This window comes from Podarcis cretensis, assembly GCF_951804945.1.
Source record: "Podarcis cretensis genome assembly, chromosome: 1".
In the NCBI taxonomy this organism is placed as follows: Eukaryota; Metazoa; Chordata; class Lepidosauria; order Squamata; family Lacertidae; genus Podarcis; species Podarcis cretensis.
The window spans coordinates 118698690-118721946 of NC_137170.1; positions in this window are offsets into that span (position 1 = coordinate 118698690).

Genomic DNA, 23257 nt, shown 5'->3' on the forward strand with positions numbered 1-23257 from the left:
GCATTCCAGACACCCCCCCTCTCCTAGAACCCGACGAGCCTTGAAGGTAGGAGAGCAAAGAGGTCAAAGGCAGAGGGTACTTTTCAGTGATGATGCATTAGGAAGTGGGAGAGATGAAATGTAAAGAAGGCACTTTCTATCATATGTGGTGGATGTGTCCTAAGGTGAAGGACTTCTGGGAAAAGATATATAATGAGCTGGAAAAAAATGTTGAAAAATACATTTCTTTAAAAACCAGAAGCCTTTCTACTTGGAATAATAGGATTGGAATTGCCCAAAAAAGATGTTACTGTTTTTGTATGCCACTACAGCGGCAAGACTTTTATTAGCCAAAAATTGGAAATTGCAAGAGATACCAACAATAGAAGAATGGCAGATGAAGATGATGGACTTTTTGGAGCTGGCCAACCTGACTGGAAGAATCCGCGACCAGAAAGATGAGGAGACACAAGAGGATTGGAAGAAATTTAAAGAATATCTAGCTAAATATTGTAATATAAGATGAAGAGAAATTTCTTGGAAGTAATAATTAGGCTTAGGGGTACAATAAGAATAGGTTGTTGATAAATATTAAGGATTAAAATATTAATAAAGGAGAAAAAGTTAGTAAATGAAAGAAGTTAATCCTTTAGAAATACGAATTTGGAGAACTGCTAAACAGGTGATATAATGAAATTCAGATAGAGGGGATTTGAGGAAGTCAGTTATCAACGTAATGAAAGTAGGGTTTGGAAGTAATAATTCTTTTTTATGTCTTTTTCTTTGTTTTTGTGTATTGTATTTTTTATCTTGATTTTTTTGTTTGTGATAAATGTGAAAACCAATTAAAAAATTGTGAGGGGGGGGGAGGAAGTGGGAGAGATGAAGGGGCAGAGATTCACTCGGGACAGCGCCATTATTCGAAAAGGCTGCATTCCAGGCCTCTCTGTATATATATTGATGGTAAGGACTTTTCCTTGTCTTATTCGTTCCTGGCAACCGGCTCTAGGGGTTGGTTCCTCTGCAGCCTGACAGGTGGGCGCCAATGCCATTCTAAGAGAACGAGGGCGGTGTTGCGTTCTGGCACCTCTTTTTCTAGACAAATAGCACTGAGAAGAACCCTGTGTTATCCAGGCTCTTCACCACGTCAAAATAATACACTTAGAAACCACCTTCAGACCCTCCTGAAGGTCAGGGTAGAGCACATGGGGCTGGAGCTTGTGCAGACTTTGAAGATTGCACTGTCATTCATAGCCCCTATTCCTGTTCCGACTCCTTATTCGGGCATGGTGCCTAAACAGGACTTGTTGCACTTAAATGGGGATAGATGCATCATGACTAACTTGTCGTCTTTCCACCATAAGTTTCACCTAAGTTACACTAAACTAGCCTGGATTCAACTCTATTTCTTTTTTTCAGAAAAGAAGAATTTTTTGTGTGTTTAGTGAATCCCAGAATAGTTGGTTCACACATGCATGCACATCCTTCAGTTTGCATTCTCCGTTGCTCAGCTTTTGACAGCTTGCAGAAGAAAATGCAAATTTGAGGCTACGTTACATAGGCTGCAGAGATTCTGTCGATAATGACACATGTGTCGGCAGCCTTTTCATTTCCTGTAGTAATGTCTGCGACTACCAACCCAATGTATTCTTTTGAGTAATAGGACAGTGCTGGATCATGTGATGAGGACATTAGTCTACAAGGCAGCGATGGCCAAACTTGGCCCTCCAGCTGTTTTGGGACTACGATTCCCATCATCCCTGACCCCTGGTCCTGTTAGCTAGGGATGATGGGAATTGTGGCTGGAGGGCCAAGTTTGGCCACCACTGCTATAAGGTAAAAAGTAAAGGACCCCTGGATGGTTAAGTCCAATCAAAGGTGACTATGGGGTTGTGGCGCTCATCTCGCTTTCTGGCCCAGGGAACCAGCGTTTGTCCACAGACAGCTTTCTGGATCATGTGGCCAGCATGACTGAACAGCTTCTGGTGCAACAGAACACCGTGACGAAAGACAGAGCACCAGAAACAGCGTTTATCTTCCCACTGCAGCAGTCTAGAAGAGGGAATAGGATGGATTGCACCGGAGAATAGGCAGGCAAGATATTGTGTGTGTGTGTTTGACCCTTCCTGTACACTCCTAATTTGCCCAAATGCATCTGTAGCCTTGTGATGCCATAACATTGAATGTTTCCCATCACCACCTCCAACCACCACCCAGCTCCAATTACTTGGCTGTCTCTTGCAGGGGCAAGGAAGCACTGAGCGCATTGCTAGCGCATCCTGTGTTTCTTTCATTAAGACTTATCGTTATGATGCCTTTGTCTCCTGCCCTTGGTTCCACCCAAATGGAAAGGTTATTGACAGTATTTTAAATAGATACTGTTATTTATTTATTCATTCATTACATTATATATATATGGCATGCATTTAGCTTTTATTCTTTAAACAAATAGAGAGAGGGGGAGAGAGAGAGACGGTTCACAAATGAGCCAAGGCCACGTCGAAGCATTAGCTGCTTTATTAGAGCAATAATGCAGGAGCAGGACTTGTTTGCATGTGAAGCTGGCTGACTACAGGCAGTTTTTGACATGTAAATTCACTGCTCAGAGTGCTTCCGCCGAGTTTTGCAAAAGAGAATTGGTCTATTTGACTTATCCCGCTTTGATTTTCCCAAGAAAATCAATATAATAAAGTAATTCTTTCCTGCCATCCACCTCTGTGCTAAGCTCTTCTGAGAACAGTCTGAAGGTGTTTCTTCTTCAATTATTTCTGGCTTGTTTGCATTAAATCCTTTCAAAGGGACCCATGTATATGCGCAACCTTAATAAAGATGTCTCCCTATGAAATAAGCTAAATAAAATTTTACATTTAAGGTGAGTAAGAACCAGTTATGGAGAAAATTGCTCAATATCTCTCCCATCCTAATTTCTTTCTTTCTTTTTTTCTCCCCATGCAAAACCTGCTGCAGCTACCGGTATATATAGGGGTAGGAATTTGATACAGCATGCATAATTCATGCCGCCTGGCCTTTGTGCTTTGCCCTTATCTTCCCAGCCATCCTATCTATTTAGATGAGGCGAACATTATTCTCTCCCCCTATCAACACAATTTGGAGGGGGAGAACACAGCGCCTGTGTTGCGGCATCTTTAAGGCAAAAATCTTATTTTCCACTCCACAATTTTCTAACGCTCTGCTTTTAAGACATACTCTGGCAGGACCCCAGAATAACAGATCAGGCATCTAGGCGCGTGGAACTTAATCATGGGGCTTTCCATTTGACTTTGCAATAAAGGTTTTAATTTAACGAACAGCAGAGGGAATTCAGCTGTCTTTTGCTGGCTGGGAGGATTTCATTTAAAGTAGAATTAGCGGTTATGGATTCCCACTTTGCTGTGATCAGCTACAAAGAGTGACATGGTGTAGTGTAACTGATCACTTCCTGATCGTTTAACCGTCCGCAACATGCATCTGAAATTATATATGAAAACAGGCATGGGATTCCCAAAGACTAACAAATGTGCTTTTAATACTGACACAAACACACTTAGATGTATTTTAGAAGACATGTGAAGGCAGCCCTGTATCGGCAGGTTTTTAATGTTTGACATTTTATTATGTTTTTGTATGTACTGGAAGCTGCTCAGAGTGGCTGGGTAAACCCAGCCAGATGGGTGGGGTATAAATATTATTATTATTATTATTATTATTATTATTATTATTAGCCAGCCAAGAGCTGCTTTAGTCTTTTTCATATTTTAAAGGGACAAAGGCATTCAGAACCGTTTAACCTTTTTTCCAAAGATGCCATCACATTATGAAATATTATTGCAAAGTTGGTGTTTTCTTTTAAACTTATGTGCATTTAAATTTGCTCATGTTTTATGGATCTTCATTACAGGAAAGATAATTTATTTCAGACACCATTAAATCACACACAGTGTGTTTGTTGTAATTTCAGGAATACCAGAACATTTCTATGAAGACACAAACCATGATTTTCAACAAGGCACGCTGGACAGTTTATGAACATGAAACATAAAGCAGAATAAAAATAGCTGTAGAATTAAACCAGAGTAAAACTAGCCCCAGCAAATAACAAAATATGACACCCAATGATGTTCACCTGCTTGCATGATGGTAATCTGCTCATGGAATGAACAGGGGCGGCGTGCCCCATTTCACCGTTCAATCTTGTGTGCTGTGGAAGATCCTGCTTGATTTCAGGCAAGATCTCACCCCAAATGGATGTGACCTCACCCAAAATGGGCACAGATGGCAGAGGCAATTCTCTGGTCCCTCCCACCTATCAGTGTTGGCCTGTAGAGAGGGATCTGCTTCACCAGCACATTTCTTGCAGAGAATGTGCAGAAGAAGAAGCAGGACTGAACTCCCTCGCTTACCAGCTGCTGATCAGAGAATTTAATACTGTTCTCTGTTGGGTTCTGGAAGGAATGGACTGTCAAAGCAGCGCCCCACAAGACTGAACTGAACCCAGTGATGTCAGCTGATGGACAGGTGAGCATGGTTTTGGGGAAATGGCCTCATGTGTCTAATTGGACCCTTGGCAGGCCAAGAGTGATCCATAGGCCAGAGATTTCCCACCATTTGCCCCCTTCCCCCACAACCTGAAGACCTCTTTCAGGCAGCTGTTAATGTCAAGTAGCAGATTTCTACTGTTGGGATTTCTGTTACCTCTCTTCCCTTATGCCTGTAATTTATAATAATGTGTGTCTACCTCTTTTTACCTGCATTGTTGCCCGTGAGCTGCCTTTGACTGCCATATAGAGGAAGTGGAGCTATAAGTCGCATTGTAAATTAATTTAAACAAAATAAAAAGGACTGCCTTTCATGTTTTGCTTCGTTCTGGTATGTACACCTTTTAATTCCGCCCTCCTTTTGACCCCCTTAAGTGGAGGGGAACATGAGCCCGAGGTCATAGCTTGTCAAAGGTGAATTTTGCATTTGTGAAGTATTCAGAAGCCATTCTGCTACTTTTCAAACTGACACCTAATTCTAATGGCACAAGTAAACAAAACAGCAGTCTATGGAATATTCACAAATATAGGATGCTGGTATCCCTGCTTTGGAGCGGGTCACCAAAGTCACGCGTGACACAAATGCGCGTATTTGGTGTCAGATTTGATTGAATACACAATCCATGTTGAATGCTTCTGCTGACCTAATCATGCAGACAAGTTTCAAAGCTTGGCCAGTGCATGAATACCAATATATATATGTATATCTCAGCTGAATTGAAAATGAATTCTACAGTTCAAGAAATATTTCTGAAACATTCCTCAGTTGGAAGAAGACTTAAATATTAGCTGAAACCCACGAACAGCTTGGAATATATGGGACAAATGTCTAATGATTAGGATGGTGTAATTTGAAACTGAGATTCAGTGCTACATGGCATGGAAACTGTTTTATTTGAGTATGTTTCACAAGAATATATTGCATCTAATGGCCACAATTTGACTCATGAAGCCGCATCTGTAAAGTCACTTCAAAAGTAAACAAAGCCTAATTTTGAACTACAAAATAAAATGAAGTTTTGCTTGCATTCACCTATTATTTTGAAACGTGTTGGAACTATCATTTATTTCTCTGAATTCTGAGCACTGTTGTTTGTGAAGGGTTGCTGGGAACTTTATGAGGGGGAAAATTACACTTCCCGGAATTCTTTGAAAGAATGTGTTTTGAAGGTGCTCTAAAGCTACAGTGTGCTCATAGCCATCGTTGCCCAAAGGAGCATGAGTGGAACAGTCATGCCTAGGTGTATAGAATCCCTTTACTAAACAGCTTTTTATGTCACAGGTGAGCTGCTTGGCAAGGGAGAAGACTCTGGGGATGGGATAAGGGTACAAATCCATCCCCTGCTACCCTTCCGAAATAGCTGATGGGCAGAATTTGACAAAGCATTAATAGGGTCTGCACATGGCGGCCCAAATCCTGGTTATAGTTGTAGTAGTGTGGGTCGAAAATATGTGTGGGCACAAGATTTAGGACACAACATACAAATGGAAGACTGGGAAAAGCTATGGAAAGTGAATCTAAAATTTACTGATTGTATATTGTTAAAAGAGAAGTATATGAAAATGATGTATAGATGGTACATTACGCCTGTGAAAATGGCAGAAATGTATGGAACAGGCTCCAATAAGTGTTGGAAGTGCAAAGAAAAAGAAGGCACATTCTTTCATATGTGGTGGAATTGTAAAATAATTAAAAATTATTGGGAAATGATTTATAATGAAATGAAAAGAATGTTTAGGATAACTTTTGTTAAAAGACTAGAAGCTTTTTCATTAGGCATTTCAGGTCAAGAGTTGCCAAAAGAGAAGAAAAAACTTTTCATGTAAGCAACAACTGTAGCTAGGATAGCCCAAAGATGGAAAAGCGACGAAATACCAACGAAAGAAGAATGTCAAGAGAAACTGATGGAATATGCTGAAATGCCAAAGCCAACTGAAAGACTTCGAGACAAGGACAATAGAGACTTTAAGAAAGATTGGGAACCATTTATATCTACAGAAACAATGTAAAGAAATAGACTCACTAGCAAGTTTTGAGTAAACACTTACAATTAACAAAATAAATACAGAAAATATAATGATGATACTAAAATGATAAGAGAACAACAATAATTATTTTAAAGATTACAAAATAAAGATTTAATAAAGCATGCAGGAGATGTTAATATGTAAAACAAACCAGAAGAGGGAGTTGAGGGAAGTCGGGGGGGGGGGAGGGGGAAACATGGGAACTGTATTTTTTGTTATGTGATAAGATATTTTTATGATAAAAATGTAAAATTTAAGAAAAACTATTTTAAAAAATACATGCGTGAGACACTGAGTGGGAGCCCAAAATATTGCAAATTTTGCTGCATTTTATCTTTCTAAACAGGATGTCCCATGAGTCTTGTTGGCAGGGCTGGGTCTAGACATTTTAGCCCCTGAGGCAGACACCAAAATGGTGCCTCCCTCCACACCAGGGAAAAGGAGGTCCGTGAACATCTACAGTGGAAACAGGGCAGGCACGGGTGCCTCTGAAGCCGGTTCCTGTCAGCTTATGCAACCTATCCCTCTGGGCAGTATCAGATTTCCTGAGGGAAGTTTAGGAGCGACCATGCAGTTTTCCTTCGTCCATTTTCTAATCCAAAATCTGAGGGCTGAGCTGAAGCTTCCCCATTAAGCTGTAACAGATAACTAAAAAGAAATATCTGTGGTAAATCTGCTTTTCAGCACCGGGTGCATTTCCTCTAATGAAGCCTTTTTCTCTCCATGATATGAATCCATTAGACACTGCAAAGCCCGAGTATGTAAAATATTTTGTTTATCTGGCTCTTCTCAAAGGTGCTGTCTGTCATCATAGATGCCTGCAGTAAATATCGCTGCAGCATTTCTGAAGGAGGGCATCATGCGTGAGGCGATTAGATTTATAGCGAACATAAACTGCAAAGTCTCTAATAACCATAATTCCCAACTTCCATCATAATATCAGTATTAAGCCAAAGGTTCCCCAAGTATTACTCCCCCTCCTTTTTTTTGTTTTGTTCCTAAAAATTTCTTAATTGTACTTTCTTTGTTTTGCCTACAGTACTTCACCTCTAATTTAAAAGAAAGGAAGTTGCCTGTCAACTGGAGATAAAAATAAAATGAAATACTGGGGGGGGTTAAAGAAAAGATGAATTGCTGTGTTTGTATGTTATGCAATTAAAGTGGACAAAGAAGGAGTCAGAAATAATTCTGACAGCCCGAGAGAAAGCGTGTGCGATAAGCTAGGAAAAAACAGCGCACAACTAAGGGTGGAAACGTGAGGTTTGTGTGTTGTGTCGCAGCCTGCTTAAAATGTCACCTGCGCTTGAACATCATTTGTGAAACTTTGAAGTAACATTTGAAATTCTGACAAAGATGCTAATACACTGTATAGAGAAAAGGACAGATGCACATCCAGGCTGCAGATAGAGGTGTGTTTGTGTTTTTGTTTTTTGGGACGGGAAACTACTAATGAAATTTAGTTGGGAGATGCTTGCAGGTTGCAGTGAGGAAGTTCATGTGTCTGTGTGAGAGATCTTTCTTTCTTTCTTTCTTTCTTTCTTTCTTTCTTTCTTTCTTTCTTTCTTTCATCAATCTGTGAGATGTTCACAGAGTTTCTGGTCAAAAATGGGGAAGGAGGGATCACTTTTTTGTACTGGGCCCAGAAATTCCCATTGACAGTTGCATGCACTGTTCTGTGTTAAACTCACCTCTTGTGTCGAAGGTTGCCATGGAACCTCACTGCCTCCATTTTGACCATCTTCTAACCATGCCTCCAGCAGATTCAAACCCTTAGCTTACCCACCAGCAGTGGATCACAGGGGCAGAGATGGTGGTGGCTTCCCAAACAGTAGTGCTGCACCAGTGTTGTTGTTGTTTAGTCATTTATGAGATGAGATGGCAAGAATAAATATTGACATCCTGGGCATCAGTGAACTAAAATGGACGGGAATGTATGAGTGTTAAGAAGGATGAGAGATTTGAAAACAACAAGGCACCATAAAGTTAGCCGAAAAGATTAAGAGAATGAGTGAATTTCATGAGAAAGATAAATTTTGAATGAATATCATGTTAAAACTAGGTATTCAGGATTTTGATAAAAATATTTAAAGTTATGGATAAAATATTGGAATTGTGTACAATAAGAATGAAAATAAGGTGATAAGTTGCTGGCTAAAATTTTATTAACTTGGAATGTAGGAGCGAGAGATGTGAGGAAGTCCAAAAGGAAAAAATGAAGAAAAGATGGTTATTATAAGATGTATAATTTTATGTTTGTTTTATTTTTTTGTTTGTTGTCTGTTTATTCTGTCTTTTTTTTCTTTATTGTATTAACAAAATTTTTAATAAAAAATTTATAATAAAAAAAAAATTAAAATGGACGGGAATGGGCGAATTCAGTTCGGATGCCAATCATATCTACTACTGTGGGCAAGAATCCCATAAAAGAAATGGAGTGGCCCTCATAGTCAACAAAAGAGTGGTGAAAGCTGTACTGGGATGCAATCTCAAAAATGATAGAATGATCTCGATACAAATCCAAGGCAGACCTTTTAGCACCAGTGTTAGAAACTCAGATTTATAAGCTAGGCACCAAAGAACATCTTAAACCTAGGTTATGGTCACTACAATGGGATGTCTATTCACCAGGGGCTTGGACTAAAACAACAACAACAACTTTATTATTTGTACCCCACCCATGTGACTGAGTTGCCCCAGCCACTCTGGGCAGCTTCTTGACGTCTGATGAGAGGGAGCCACTACCAAGAAGGCCCTCTGCCTGGTTCCCTGTAACTTCACTTTCCACAGTGAGGGAACTGCCAGAAGGCCCTCAGAGTTGGACCTCTGGCTGAATGATGGGGGTAGAGACACTCCTTCAGAGATCCCTTCTAATGCTACAATTCTATGATTCTTTGATTCTATGATCTCAACTGCATTGCTTGACTGTAGCTAGCTCTTAGTATAATTCACTTGTCCTAGTATGCAAGAAGGAGAAACACACGCAGTGGAAATGGAATTAACTATAGACTAAGGTAGGGGTTTTTAAACTGTGGTTTGTGAGTTCCCTTTGGGTGGCCTGGGTACTCAGCCCTGTGCTTACTTTCCTTGATGTGATGGTGACGGACTGGGCCCGAGTCAACTGGCTCGATGGAGATGTCAGTCAACAACGTGGTGCCCAGAAATCTTCACATGGTCGCAATTGGACCTAAGATGTGCGTGGCACCTGTGGAATTTCAAACACTGTGTTACGCTCTTCAGGACAGGGATGGGGTGAAGGAGTTATGAGTTACTGGCAGAGCTCCCCTGATCTGACCATAAACAAACCAGCAGTCAGCTGTCATTCTTCTTAGCAAATGGGGGAGATCACAGCTATGACTGACATTGACCGCTCCCCACTTAAAACGGGGGGCGCCCTTTGCGGGGACGCGTGCAGCCCTGGATCTGGAGTGGCCCCATCAGCATAGGCTTTGCCTTCCCTCAGGTGGGATACCTGGAGGTCCCCGCCTACCCCAGTGAGTTGTCCAATCCCACCTGGGGGAAGCATTGCCAGGGAAACCAGGCCAGGTAGGGGGAGGGATTACCTGCCCACACAATAGAGGGTGGATCTTAATTGTTAATCCTCACTTGGCTCCAGAGCTTCTCCCACCCTACCCACCCTCAGTTAATGCCTTCTTTTGCAGGTTATCTTTTCTTCATAGGTTTTGCAGGTTAACCTGTCTCCACAGGTATGCGGGCGCTGCTACGATAAGGTCGCTGTTAAAGGGCCGGAAAGGAATTTCCCTGCATTGGCAGGTTTCGCCTTTCCCGTAGCAAAACGTCACAACTTTGGCGGTATCAGGCCTTGGGCGGAATCCTTTAGTCCATCTTCCTCTTTGCGGCGGCGATACCAGGGTTCCCCGTTAAAGGGGATTTTGAAGGGAGGCTTTGGCCGTACGCCGAAAAGTCGTCATTGCTCTCCCCTGCGGCGGCGTAACGGGGGCGGCTATCTCTGCTTGAACATATGTTCTCCAGAGCCGGCCCATCCCCCCCCCACACACTGGATAACCCTGATGCTCCCTAGGTCCCCGGCTGGGGACTAGGGAGGGAGAACGCCCAATGCCTGAGCCAAGGTCTACCCACATTTGAAATTTAATAAAGTTGTGGCCAATTTAATCCCATAGCGCGTTGTCTAGAGTCGTTATTCCACATGATGGGGGGACCACTCGGGATCTGGGGACTCTGCCTGTCCACGCAATCAGAACTAGGAAGGGGACTTCTAGATTCATTTTGAAGTCGTTATTTGCTTGGGGTAGCAGTCCTGGACTTTCATGCTGTGGTACTTGAGTGTCTCCTCAGACACTCAAAATAGCAGCAAGAAAGGATTTTCTGTTCTTTTAAACTGAAGTCTTCAGTTCATGAGGAAAAAAGGTGACTTCTTAAACTTTCTTAAAAAATCACCCTGTCCGTGCAAAGCCCATTGTTATTATCCCCATTCTGCACATGGGGAGATACCATGGCTGAGTGTGGCTTATGTCAGCTCTGAAAAGTAGTCTGATGTTGTAAAAGTAGTCTAATGTTGTTATACAGTCACAGAGGGAGTCTGTGAAGTTCATCACAGCAGTGCTGGGGTGGGGGGAGTAGTGATTAATTCATTATCCACTCTTGGGGGGAGCGAATAGAGAAACTTTTGTGTGTGTGTGTGTGTGTGTGTGTGTGTGTGTAATTGTCACCCCAGAAACAGCCTTAAAGGGAAGTGTTAATCACCTTTCCCCCAAGTACTGCTGCAGCAATCAACTTCACAGTTTCTCCTTCATTCCCCCCCCAAACCTCCCACACCTAAGCCCCAAAACAGTCTCAGGGCTGTGCGAAAGCTGCTTTAAAATTCTGCAGCAGCAAAAGTCATTGCCACCATCACCCCACCTGATCACTTTCGGTAGATGGCTGGCTTGGATTTCCTGCCAAGAATTCCCTGTGTAAAACACACCTCAGGTTACCACAAAGGTCATTCCAAATCAATTAGCCTCTCAGACACCCGTCCAGGAAAAATCCTGTGCTCAAATGCGTGCAGAAGCCTTGTGGGGAAATGCAAGCATATTTGGAAAGGGGCAATCAAAATGCTCGAAGGTTTGGTGAGACTCCCCTATGAAAAGAGGTTACAATGTTCAGGACTTTTTAGTTTTCTTTTTATTATTATTAAAATAACATTTATTATACATCAATTAACATTAATTTACATAAAACTTGGGGGACGCAGGTGGCGCTGTGGGTTAAAGCCTCAGCGCCTAGGACTTGCCGATCGAAAGGTCGGCGGTTCGAATCCCTGCGGCGGGGTGCGCTCCCGCTGCTCGGTCCCAGCGCCTGCCAACCTAGCAGTTCGAAAGCACCTCCGGGTGCAAGTAGATAAATAGGGACCGCTTACCAGCGGGAAGGTAAACGGCGTTTCCGTGTGCGGCTCTGGCTCACCAGAGCAGCGATGTCACGCTGGCCACGTGACCCGGAAGTGTCTCCGGACAGCGCTGGCCCCTGGCCTCTTAAGTGAGATGGGCGCACAACCCCAGAGTCTGTCAAGACTGGCCCGTACGGGCAGGGGTACCTTTACCTTTACCTTTACATAAAACTTAGACAATACATACAATACAAACAATACCCATTCCACCCATTTCAACATAAACACACCTTAGACACTAACTTCCGATTCTTCTCATTGTACTGTTTTGCATTTTGTTATCCTGTACACAGTTCATTATTGTTTTTTAGTTTTCCCATTTCTTATCAAGAAAATTCTATTTCATTTTAGATCTGCCAGGAGTTTAGAACACTAGTTTTTAAGATATTCTTTAAACATTATCCACTCTTTATTAACTTTCTGTAATGACTTTCCTCTTAATCTCCCTGTCATCCTTGCGAGTTGCAAATATTCTATCAGTTTTGCTTGCCAGTCAGTTTTTCTGGGGATGTTATCACTTTTCCAATTCTTTGCTATCAAAATCCTAGCTGCTGTGGTCACGTACATGAATAGAGGTCTATGGTTTTTCTTAATTTCCATGGACATTATTCCTAATAGGAAGGCCTCAGGTTTTTTGATGAATGAGAATTTGAATATCTTTTAAAGTTCATTATATATGGTGTCCCAAAATTCTCTTATTCTCTTACAATCCCACCACATGTGCATAAATGTACTTACACCATTTTTACACCTCAAACATTTGAACTGTTCTTATACATTTTTGCCAATCTGGCGGTTCCCTGACCGCTTTCACCTCCTCTTTCACTTCCCAATAGAGGAGAAGGTTATACATCTTTGAAATATGTTTCCCTTTGGATTGTATTAACTCCTCTTCCAATTTCGATGTTACCGGTACTTCTGCAAACCCTTTTTGTTTATCTATACTTAATATTGAAACCAATCAGTCAAATAAATACAAATTTCTTTAAAATCCTTTAGTTTCAATTTATCATTCTTTTCTTCTAGTAACATTTTGTACGTTGCTCAATTCCCCTTCATGTTTTTCTTTCCATTTTCAAGTGACTTTGATGACATCAGAATTTTGACAAAAACCATAAGGACACCTACATTTTTTGGCCTACCTACAAATGTGGCATAAGCAGTGCAAAACATTGCAGGAGGCAATATGCTGGTGATTTGCACCGTTTGGGAGCGAATCAGACGACGTCGGAATTTTGGCGAAAACTGTGACCTGCAGGTAAGACCGGCAAAGGCTCATTTTGGGGCCTACCTGGAAATGCAATGTTTCCTCCAGCAAATGTTACAGGGCACAATTTACAGGTGTTTGGCACCATTTTTGAGTGACTTGGACAACGTTGGAATGTGAATAAGGGCACTGAGGGCTCATTTTTTGGCCTACATAGAAATGTGGCATATGCAGTGCAAAATATTGCAGGAGGCAATCTGCAAGTATTCGGCACCTTTTCTGAGTGAATTGGACGATATCGGAATAGGCCTGGCCAGGGCGGTCTTCCTGTTATATACTCTCGGTTTTACGAGGCCAATGATCCTCACCTGAGCCTATTCCACCTGAGGCATCACACACCTACTTCCCAAGCTAACAAGCCACACCTGGGCTATTTCACTATTCAGGTCAACTTTACAAGGTTTCATTTCCATTCCTCTCACCAAACCTTTCTTTTTTTTGGGGGGGGGGGGTCTGTTATAATCCTGATTCCAGAGCAAAGCACACAACCCCCCCCCCCGATCCATCATTTTCCAAATTTTGTCCATACAAAACACCATCTTTGGCAACTGCCATTTGTTGTGATTCAAATTTACATTAAAACCACACTTGGTCAGGCTTGTCGCTCTCAGCAAACTCTTAATTTGGGCAATAAATTGTAAGCGGTCAGGGAACGGTCAGATTGGCAAAAATGTATAAGAACAGAGCCTGGCGTGCTCTGGTCCTTGGGGTCACGAAGAGTCGGACACAACTAAACGACTAAACAACAACAACAAAACTACGTCTCTCATTTCATTACAAACAGTACAGTGGTACCTCGGGTTACATACGCTTCAGGTTACATAGGCTTCAGGTCACAGATTCCGCTAACCCAGAAATAGTACCTCGGGTTAAGAACTTTGCTTCAGGATGAGAACAGAAATTGTGCTCCGGCGGCACAGCGGCAGAAGGAGGCCCCATTAGCTAAAGTGGTGCTTCAGGTTAAGAACAGTTTCAGGTTAAGAACGGACCTCTGGAACAAATTAAGTACTTAACCCGAGGTACCACTGTATTTCTACTTGCAACACACTTGAGCGAACCTGCTCCTTTTCCTTGCACAGATATTTTGTTGCCATTTGCATCTGTAACTGTCTCTGATGAGTTTTCACTAAACTCTGACATCATCCGATTCTCTCCAAAGCAGCTGCAAATGTCTGTATGAGGCCCACTGTAACATTAATACTACTACTACTACTAATAATAATAATAATAATAATTTATTTATACCCCACCCATCTGGCTGGGTTTCCCCAGCCACTCTGGGCGGCTTCCAAGAAAACACTAAAATACAATAACCTATTAAACATTAAAAGCTTCCCTAAACTGGGCTGCCCTCAGATGTCTTCTAAAAGTTTGGTAGTTATTTTTCTCTTTGACATCTGCTGGGAGGGTGTTCCACAGGGTGGGTGCCACTACTAAGAAGGCCCTCTGCCTGGTTCCCTGTAACTTGGCTTCTCTCAGTGTGGGAACCACCAGAAGGCCCTCGGTGCTGGGCCTCAGTGTCCGGGCAGAACGATGGAGGTGAAGACGCTCCTTCAGGTATACTGGACCGAGGCTAACGTTTAGCGGTTAAAACAACACATTTCACAGTGCTCCACAAAAGGACCCCCTTGGTGCCCTAATCCAAGATGTCAAGATTTAACCAAAAACCCAACATTGTCCAATTCACATGCAAACAGATCCAAACACCGGCACAAGCCCCCTCCAAGGTTTGTTGGTCAAAACTGCACATTTCACAGCGCCCCGCAAAATGTCCCCTCAGGGCCCTAATCCACGGGGTCAAGATTTAGCTGAAAACTCAACATTGTATGATTCACTCCAAAGGGGTGCCAAACGTCAGGGCAAGGCTCTCTTTGATATTTGGCGTTTAAAACTCCACGTTTCACGGCCGCATGTCTTCAATGGCTTCTCCTCCTCCTGGCACCATTACCAGTGAGAAGCTGCTTTGACCCCCTCTGAGGCAGGAGAAGAAGGAGCCTCTGCACTTTGGGGACATGGAGTCCCCTGGCCCTGACCCCAAAAACATAGGCCTTGGTCCCCTGGAGCTGGTGCCCCTGATTCTCTGTACTTTCCCAGGACTATTCCTTTTTGATTATTATTATTATTATTTTAAGTAGGCATATTGGTAGCACGTGGGACGCAGGTGGCGCTGTGGGTTAAAGCCTCAGCGCCTAGGACTTGCCGATCGAAAGGTCGGCGGTTCGAATCCCTGCGGCGGGGTGCGCTCCCGCTGCTCGGTCCCAGCGCCTGCCAACCTAGCAGTTCGAAAGCACCTCCGGGTGCAAGTAGATAAATAGGGACCGCTTACCAGCGGGAAGGTAAACGGCGTTTCCGTGTGCGGCTCTGGCTCGCCAGAGCAGCGATGTCACGCTGGCCACGTGACCCAGAAGTGTCTCCGGACAGCGCTGGCCCCTGGCCTCTTAAGTGAGATGGGTGCACAACCCCAGAGTCTGTCAAGACTGGCCCGTACGGGCAGGGGTACCTTTACCTTTACCTTTTATTGGTAGCACAAAGAGCGGCATATTGATTTCTAAGCACTAAAGAGCAATGTGAGTGTCATAGTCACTACTGCATTTTACACCTTGTCTCTTCAAAAAAACTGCTTACGGCTTCGGTGGTAGATAAAAAAACAGAACTGGGGAGTGCAGTAATTTTCCCTTGTGGCTGGGACACAGTTTTTCTTCCTGCTTTTCAAGTCTGCTCAGTCCAGAAACCTGCTGTTGCTGAAGCTAGATAGAGTAAAAGGGCATTAAACACATAACCAAGATTTTGTGGTCATCGCCCTCAATGGTTATGCGGTCAAGTGTGTGTGTGTGTGTACACATACTTATGTATTTATTCAGTTTATACCCATCTACTTTCAGCAGGTTTCCAAGGCAGCTTTCACAAAGTTAAAATTACATTAAAACCAGAACGTTCAAACACTGCAATATATAAAAATGGCCTTTTCTTTCCTCGATGAGGTACAGCAATCTGGCTGCATATGTTTACTGCACATGCTTTCCCAGGAAATCATTAACATTTGGTTTATGTTGCATTTTTACTGGATTTACTGCTTTGCAGAAGGAAGGTGTGTATAAACATTCAGTGCTCCATGAAGCAAATGAAGTATGTTAGACATTTGATATACTGTAAAGCCTTTCAGCTTTTGAAAAATGCCCTTTCCACTTTGTGTGCTTTCAAATGGTCTCTAAATAATAGCTTGTCTTCAGCAGATTGCATCCGAGGAGTTTAACGGTGGCATCCAAATCGGTTTCTAAAGTTGCAGGGGAGTTTGTGATCTTTTGAAATCCTAGAATGCATTTTTGCAAATTCAAAATGGGAAAACAAAATTGGTCTTCCAGCTTAATGCAACGAGTAACTTGCAGAAGGAATTAGAGTTGGCTATTCATTAGTATGTTCATTACTAGTACGTATTCCTAACTGGAATATAAGAGCTCCTTCAAGTGTGCTAAGGGCTTGAGTCTGCCCAGCAGGATTTCCCACCCACCCCCTTAAAAAAGTCCCCTTCTTCATTTTGCCAGATCCCTGTATAAAGGTAAAGGGACCCCTGACCATTAGGTCCAGTTGTGACCGACTCTGGGGTTGCGGTGCTTATCTCCCTTTATTGGCCGGGGGAGCCGGGTCATGCGGCCAGCATGACTAAGCCGCTTCTGGCGAACCAGAGCAGCACACGAAAGCGCCGTTTACCTTCCCGCCGGAGTGGTACCTATTTATCTACTTGCACTTTGTCATGCTTTTGAACTGCTAGGTTGGCAGGAGCAGGGACCGAGCAACGGTGGCTCACCCCGTCACGGGGATTCGAACCACTGACCTTCTGATCGGCAAGTCCTAGGCTCTGTGGTTTAACCCACAGTGCCACCCGCGTCCGAGATCACTGTATGCCGGATCACAATTTGCTTTTGAAACGGCACCAACTTGTAAAAGTGGTTTGTGTTACAGACCTGGAAGCTGCAGTTGAAGACAAATATCCAAAGCTTCCCAGACCACATCTACGTTTCATGTGTTCCATGTAGAGAGGTGAACACATTGAAATAAGTAAGGACTTCTTTGTACGTATCTACAAAGGTCAAAGACCACTTCCAGATCAGTAGTTCCTAAACATTGTTCTTCCGCTGTAAGCTACATGCAGAACTGCAATTGACTAACTACACTGCAGTCAATTGCACCTTTTCCTGGTTGTATATCCCACTGTGGTCCATGCAAACCTGTAGGCGTGATATAGCTGCTGTGGATGAGGAAGTGTAAGGGTCCAATACCCCTACGCAGCCATTAAAATGTGGTGACATTCTATCACGTGGAGCCCTGAAGATGGGGGAGTGAGGTTGTGCTCCTCACCTGACCTCCACCCAGCTGAGCCACTACGGCATACTAAGACAGAGGGGGGAGGGTTGGTGTGATGAGGTGGGCGTGGTGCAGTCACGCCAGCAGGAGTACTGGATTGGCTCCAGGAAGGAAAATATGGTGGAAGGAAAGAAGGAAGGGAGGGAGGGTGGAAGGAAGGAAGAAAGGAAAATATGATTCAGGGAAAATATGATTGAAGTTGCAGAAAAACACGGTAGGGCAAGGATTGAATGGCATTGTCTAACAACTGCCAGACTTTTAGAAGACATCTGAAGGCAGAAGAAGAAGAAGAGTTTGGATTTGATATCCCGCTTTATCACTACCCGAAGGAGTCTCAAAGCGGCTAACATTCTCCTTTTCCCTTCCTCTCCTACAACAAACACTCTGTGAGGTGAGTGAGGCTGAGAGACTTCAGAGAAGTGTGACTAGCCCACGGTCACCCAGCAGCTGCATGTGGAGGAGCGGAGACACGAACTCGGTTCACCAGATTACGAGACTACTGCTCTTAACCACTACACCACACTGGCTCTCCAAGGCAGCCCTGTTTAGGGAAGCTTTTAATGTTTAATAGATTATTGTATTATAATATTTTGTTGGAAACCGCCCAGAGTGGCTGGGGAAACCCAGCCAGATGGGCGGGGTATAAATAATAAATTATTATTATAATTATTATTGTCTGGATGCCCCATAAAAAGTGAGTGGATGAGATTGGAGTCACATCCACACCACTCTTTCTCTCTCTTTTTAATTTTTATTTATTTACCGGTATTTGGTTTCTCAAATAAAATTTTACAGTCACATGTCCAACATACAACATGGAAACAGGATTCCAAGGGATCTTGTAGGCTTCCCTCCGCCCCTTCGTGGGTCCTCTTGTTAATCATTTCCTCCTGCATCTTTTATAATAGTCCAAAACCTTTTACCTCTCCATTGTGTCCAAAATTCACCGTTAAACTACAAGCGATATTCCAATCCTACTAACCATTTTAACTGTTTACAATGGTTTTTTAAGATAAGTTATAACATTTCCCCATTCCTTATTAAAATTTTGGTCTTCCTGATTTCTGACTCTTCCGGCCATTTTGGCCATTTTGGCGTAGCCCATCAACTTGACTTGCCATTCTTCTCTGGTGGGGTCACCATTCACTCTCTCATACCACTATAACAGTCATGGCTTCCCCCAAAGAATGCTGGGAACTGTCGTTTGTTAAGGGAGGTGTAATTCTGTAGGGGGGTATCCTTTTTTAAAAAAAAAACCCCAATGTAATAATAATATTTAATAAATAAAAATAAAAATGTGCCCCCCATCCCAGAGACCATTCCACTGTAGCAATCCAACTTCCTAAAATTCTAACACCTCTTGCGATACTTTGACCCCTTTCCGTTTTAACAGTACAAATTCTACATACACCTTCCATATCTCCTCAAAAATTATTTCTCCTGCTTTCCCCCAGGATATAGCTATTAATGATAAATTAACATGTGCTATTAAGGTAAAATAGCACATGTTAATTTATCATTAATAGCTATATCCTGACAACTCTGAGCAATCTGAATAAATACAGTTTCCAGGACTTTTTGTTGTTGTTTATGGAGGAGTCATGTTGGTTCAAGTGGAATTAGGATGGTTTAAATGTACATTGTAGAAGTGGCTAGGGTGATTCCACCACTTAAAATGCCTAGTGTGGAAGCACCCAAAGGTCTCGAATCTGTCATGCTAAAGCAGCTATATAAACTAGTTTACAATGATAGCAGAGTCCACGAGTGCGTGATAGCAGTGCTGAATGATTTTCAGAGCCAGTGTGGTGTAGTGGTTAAGAGCAGTGGACTCATAATCTGGGGAACCAGGTTCACGTCTCCGCTCCTCCACATGGGACTGCTGGGTGACCTTGGGCCAGTCACACTTCTCTGAAGTCTCTCAGCCCCACTCACCTCACAGAGTGTTTGTTGTGGGGGAGGAAGGGAAAGGAGATTGTTAGCCACTTTGAGACTCCTTAGGGTAGTGATAAAGCGGGATATCAAATCCAAACTCTCTTCTTCTTCTTCTTCTTCTTCTTCTTCTTCTTCTTCTTCTTCTTTTTCTTTCCAAAGCTCACCTGGTAGAATCCCCTCCTAGGAGAAGCAGGCAGAGCAAAATCCACTCCCAGTTTAGCGTCTGCATCTGTGCTTATTAATTACTGTCAGGCCAACATTTCCAATGATTAATTTGCCTCTCCTGCTTAAAACAATAAAGAACACTTAGTGAATACGACGCAAATGAAAAGGAACTCTTATTTTGCCTTGTCCATATTTTTTTCCATCTTCTTGGAGATGACCTACCTAAGCCTAGTGGGAGAGCCCTGAAGCAAACTAGCCATTTTGGCATCTACAAAAAACCCGACGACAACCCCAAAACCAATTTGAGATCCTTGCTGATGCTGAGTATGCAATATTGGCCAATTAGGTGTTTGCATTAAAAAAGGTGCCCAATCCAATTATGACAGTCTCCAATGTTTTGCTTCTAATTAAGACCTTTGTTCCATAAAGGGCAGCTTTATTTAATACTAGTTCATGGAGGTGAAATTTATAATTCTCAGAGACAATTAGGTAGGTCCCTGTAGTTTTGGAAAGAGGGTCAGAGCACAGCCTGGGGGAGATGGGGGTGGCTGGACCCTCCTTCCATCTTGATACCTTGCTTGAGAGTTGAAATTGTTGCATCATTTTGGAGTGGCAATGTAGGGATATTCCCCACAGCACTGTGGGTGGAAAACAAAACTCTTTCATTTTGGAAACCAAACCTTAGATCTTCACGCATTTAGGCAAGTCACTGTCCTACAGCTCCATGTTCCATAAAATGGAAATACTGCTCTTTGGGCAGTGGTGTAGGATCTTGAGATGTTGTTGGACTCCCACCAGCCCCAGCCAGCATGGCAAATGGTCAGGAATGGCGAGAGTTGTAGGCCTGTATTCTGTGGAGAGGCAGGGATTCCCTACCTCTAGGGATGGGGACATGGGTGGCTCTGTTGTCTAAACCACAGAGCCGCTTGGGCTTGTTGATCAGGAGGTCAGTGGTTTAAATCCCCGTGATGGGGTGAGCTCCCATTGCTCTGTCCCAACTTCTGCCAACGGTGCAGTTCAAAAGCATGCCAGTGCAAGTAGATATATAGGTACTGCTGTGGCGGGAAGGTAAACGGCATATCTGTGCACTCTGTTTTCCATCACAGTGTTCCGTTGTGCCAGAAGCAGTTTAGTCCTGCTGGTCACATGACCAGGAAAGCTGTCTGTGGACAAACACCGGCTCCCTCAGCTGAGTTGCCTTTGACCTGACCTCTAGGGATGAGAAAAAATTCAAGTAAGTGAACCTGAAGCAATACAAACTGTTAGGAGTAGGTCAGTAATAAAACACGGTGTCAGAGAAGTTACCTCTTTATTCAAAGAAACCAAAACAGTGCAGGCCTAGTGATCACAACAACTCTTCCCAGTTGCTCTTGCCCCAACAAGGCAGTTTTGAGGACTGAAAATTCCCGCCTTCCCACAGCTCTCTAAGGCACCTTCCCCAGTAGCCTTCGGCTGCATGTTCTAGCAGACCAGAGGGGAGAGGAGCTGGTTGCAGCAGGAAGGGGAAACCCTGGATTCTTTAGCAGCCTGCCTCATCTCTGTCTCCTGGCCCCCCTCCTCTCCTGCCTCTGAGTCTGGTCTGCTCTAGCCTCTTATCTGCTCTGCAACCTCCTGCTCCTAGTCTGCCCCATCTTATCCCTCTGACCATGCATTCCACCAACTACCCCTGGCTCTGAGTCTTCTTCTCCTGAGGGTTCCCTTAAAGGTTTCCCAGTTGTTGTCCCCCACCACTCTTTGGCATCCAGCCTGTCCCTGACACAAACACAGCCGTCCATCAATTCTCTGAATATTGCAATGCAGTTCGCCAGTCAAATAATGAGTACAAAAATGTATATACTAGGGTAAAGTACACACTGGCATAAAGTGTGCATGTGTTCTTGGGGTGGAGTGGGGAGCATTAAAATGCTTTGCATTATGGAAAACTGCCGGAGACAAGATTGCATTAAAAATAGGTTTATTGGGGAAAAGTCACACGAAAATGCTGATGAATTTTCATGAAGATTAATAAATAAATAAATCTTAAATCGCTGCTGAAGAGTGGAGAAGTGACTTTAAGATTGGAAGAATGAGAAACCAAGAGGACGAAAACTGACACCCTTTCCCACTCCAACTTATCTGAGATAAGCATCCCAATCAAAGCTGAACACTGTCTATAAGCTTTGGCTGTGCACGTGTATTTTTAGTCTCGGATTCTGAATAATGCTGATCCGCTCCTTGTCTGGGAGGCAGCAATGGGAGGGTTAAATTCAGCTTCCCATTCCCTGATCTAAACAGCTGATAGGTGCTAATCAGAGTCTTTAAGCCAGTCTACATATGTGAACCCCAGGCTAGTGGAGAATGTTGCTGAATTACACACAAGCAGCCATGCCACACAATGGATTCCCCATCGAGCTGGGGATATGTGTGTGGAAGTCTGCTTGCAGGAGCATATGGCTCCTTGCTGGGTTGCAGTGAAGCTCTGTAAATCATTTCGTAAACCATCACCATCATCATCAATGACCCAAACCCACTGCTTTGCTAAAAGCAAACACCCTTGTGAACGAACATGAGTTCACACCACAATCAGTGCTGGGCATCATTTAATATCTGATATTTGAAAGTGGTGGATTCCATGAAGAGATTCCTGATGGTGAAGCAATATTTTTCTTTTGTTTAGCTCTCTGTGTGCATTTCTTTGGGCAGCGCAACACGCTATGGATGACACAGCATATCAATAACATTGATTGAGCATGTTGAAGCAACCTGCCCCTCCTCCCAATTAATCCAAAATTGGCATTGTTAATGCATGTTAATGATAGATTGGAAATCTAATTTTGCAACATAATAATGATTTGTAGTGGTTTCCTTGTTAAGCTTCTAAAAGTCTGGTAATTACCCTTTTAATATACTCAAACATAGTTCCTGCTTTTCCCCCCAGACCACCATAGTTCTGACCACTAGAAACCAATATCTTTAGCTAAGGGTGCAATCCCATACACACTTACTAGGAGCAAGTCCTATTGAACTCAGATTTATTTCCCCAACTCTGCAAGTGACACAGGCTTCTCAAGCTAGGTCACTTTGTCTCTCCTGCTGCCTCTTCCTCTGTCATTAAGGAGAAGTCTCCTTCCCAGCTTTTGGTTTCAAAGTCCAACATTTTAAAAATCAACATTATATGTGAGGTAATAATATAAATAAAGAGAACTAAGTATGAGACATGAAGAGAGACCAATTTTTTTTTATGAGGATGACAAAATAATAAGATGTTCGGCTTGCAAAATGCTCGGCTGTTTTGTGTTCCTTCCTTTTCATATTCCAAATAAATGCAGATAAGAGGTATCTGAAAGATGATATTAGCATCTAAGACATTTAGAATATCTGGGCAATTAAGATACATGCATGTCATTATGGCTTCTAAATATCCATGTTAGGCTGCAATCCTATGGTCACTCGTCTGAGTAAATATAGGATTGTACTATAAGTGAATGGCTGGTGGGAAACCAAACAAGTAAACTGGATGCCGTATTTTTGGAATGCATGCTAACGATGAACGATAAAAAGAAGAAAAAAGAGAGAAGTCAAAAATGTATTGGACTGCAACAATGC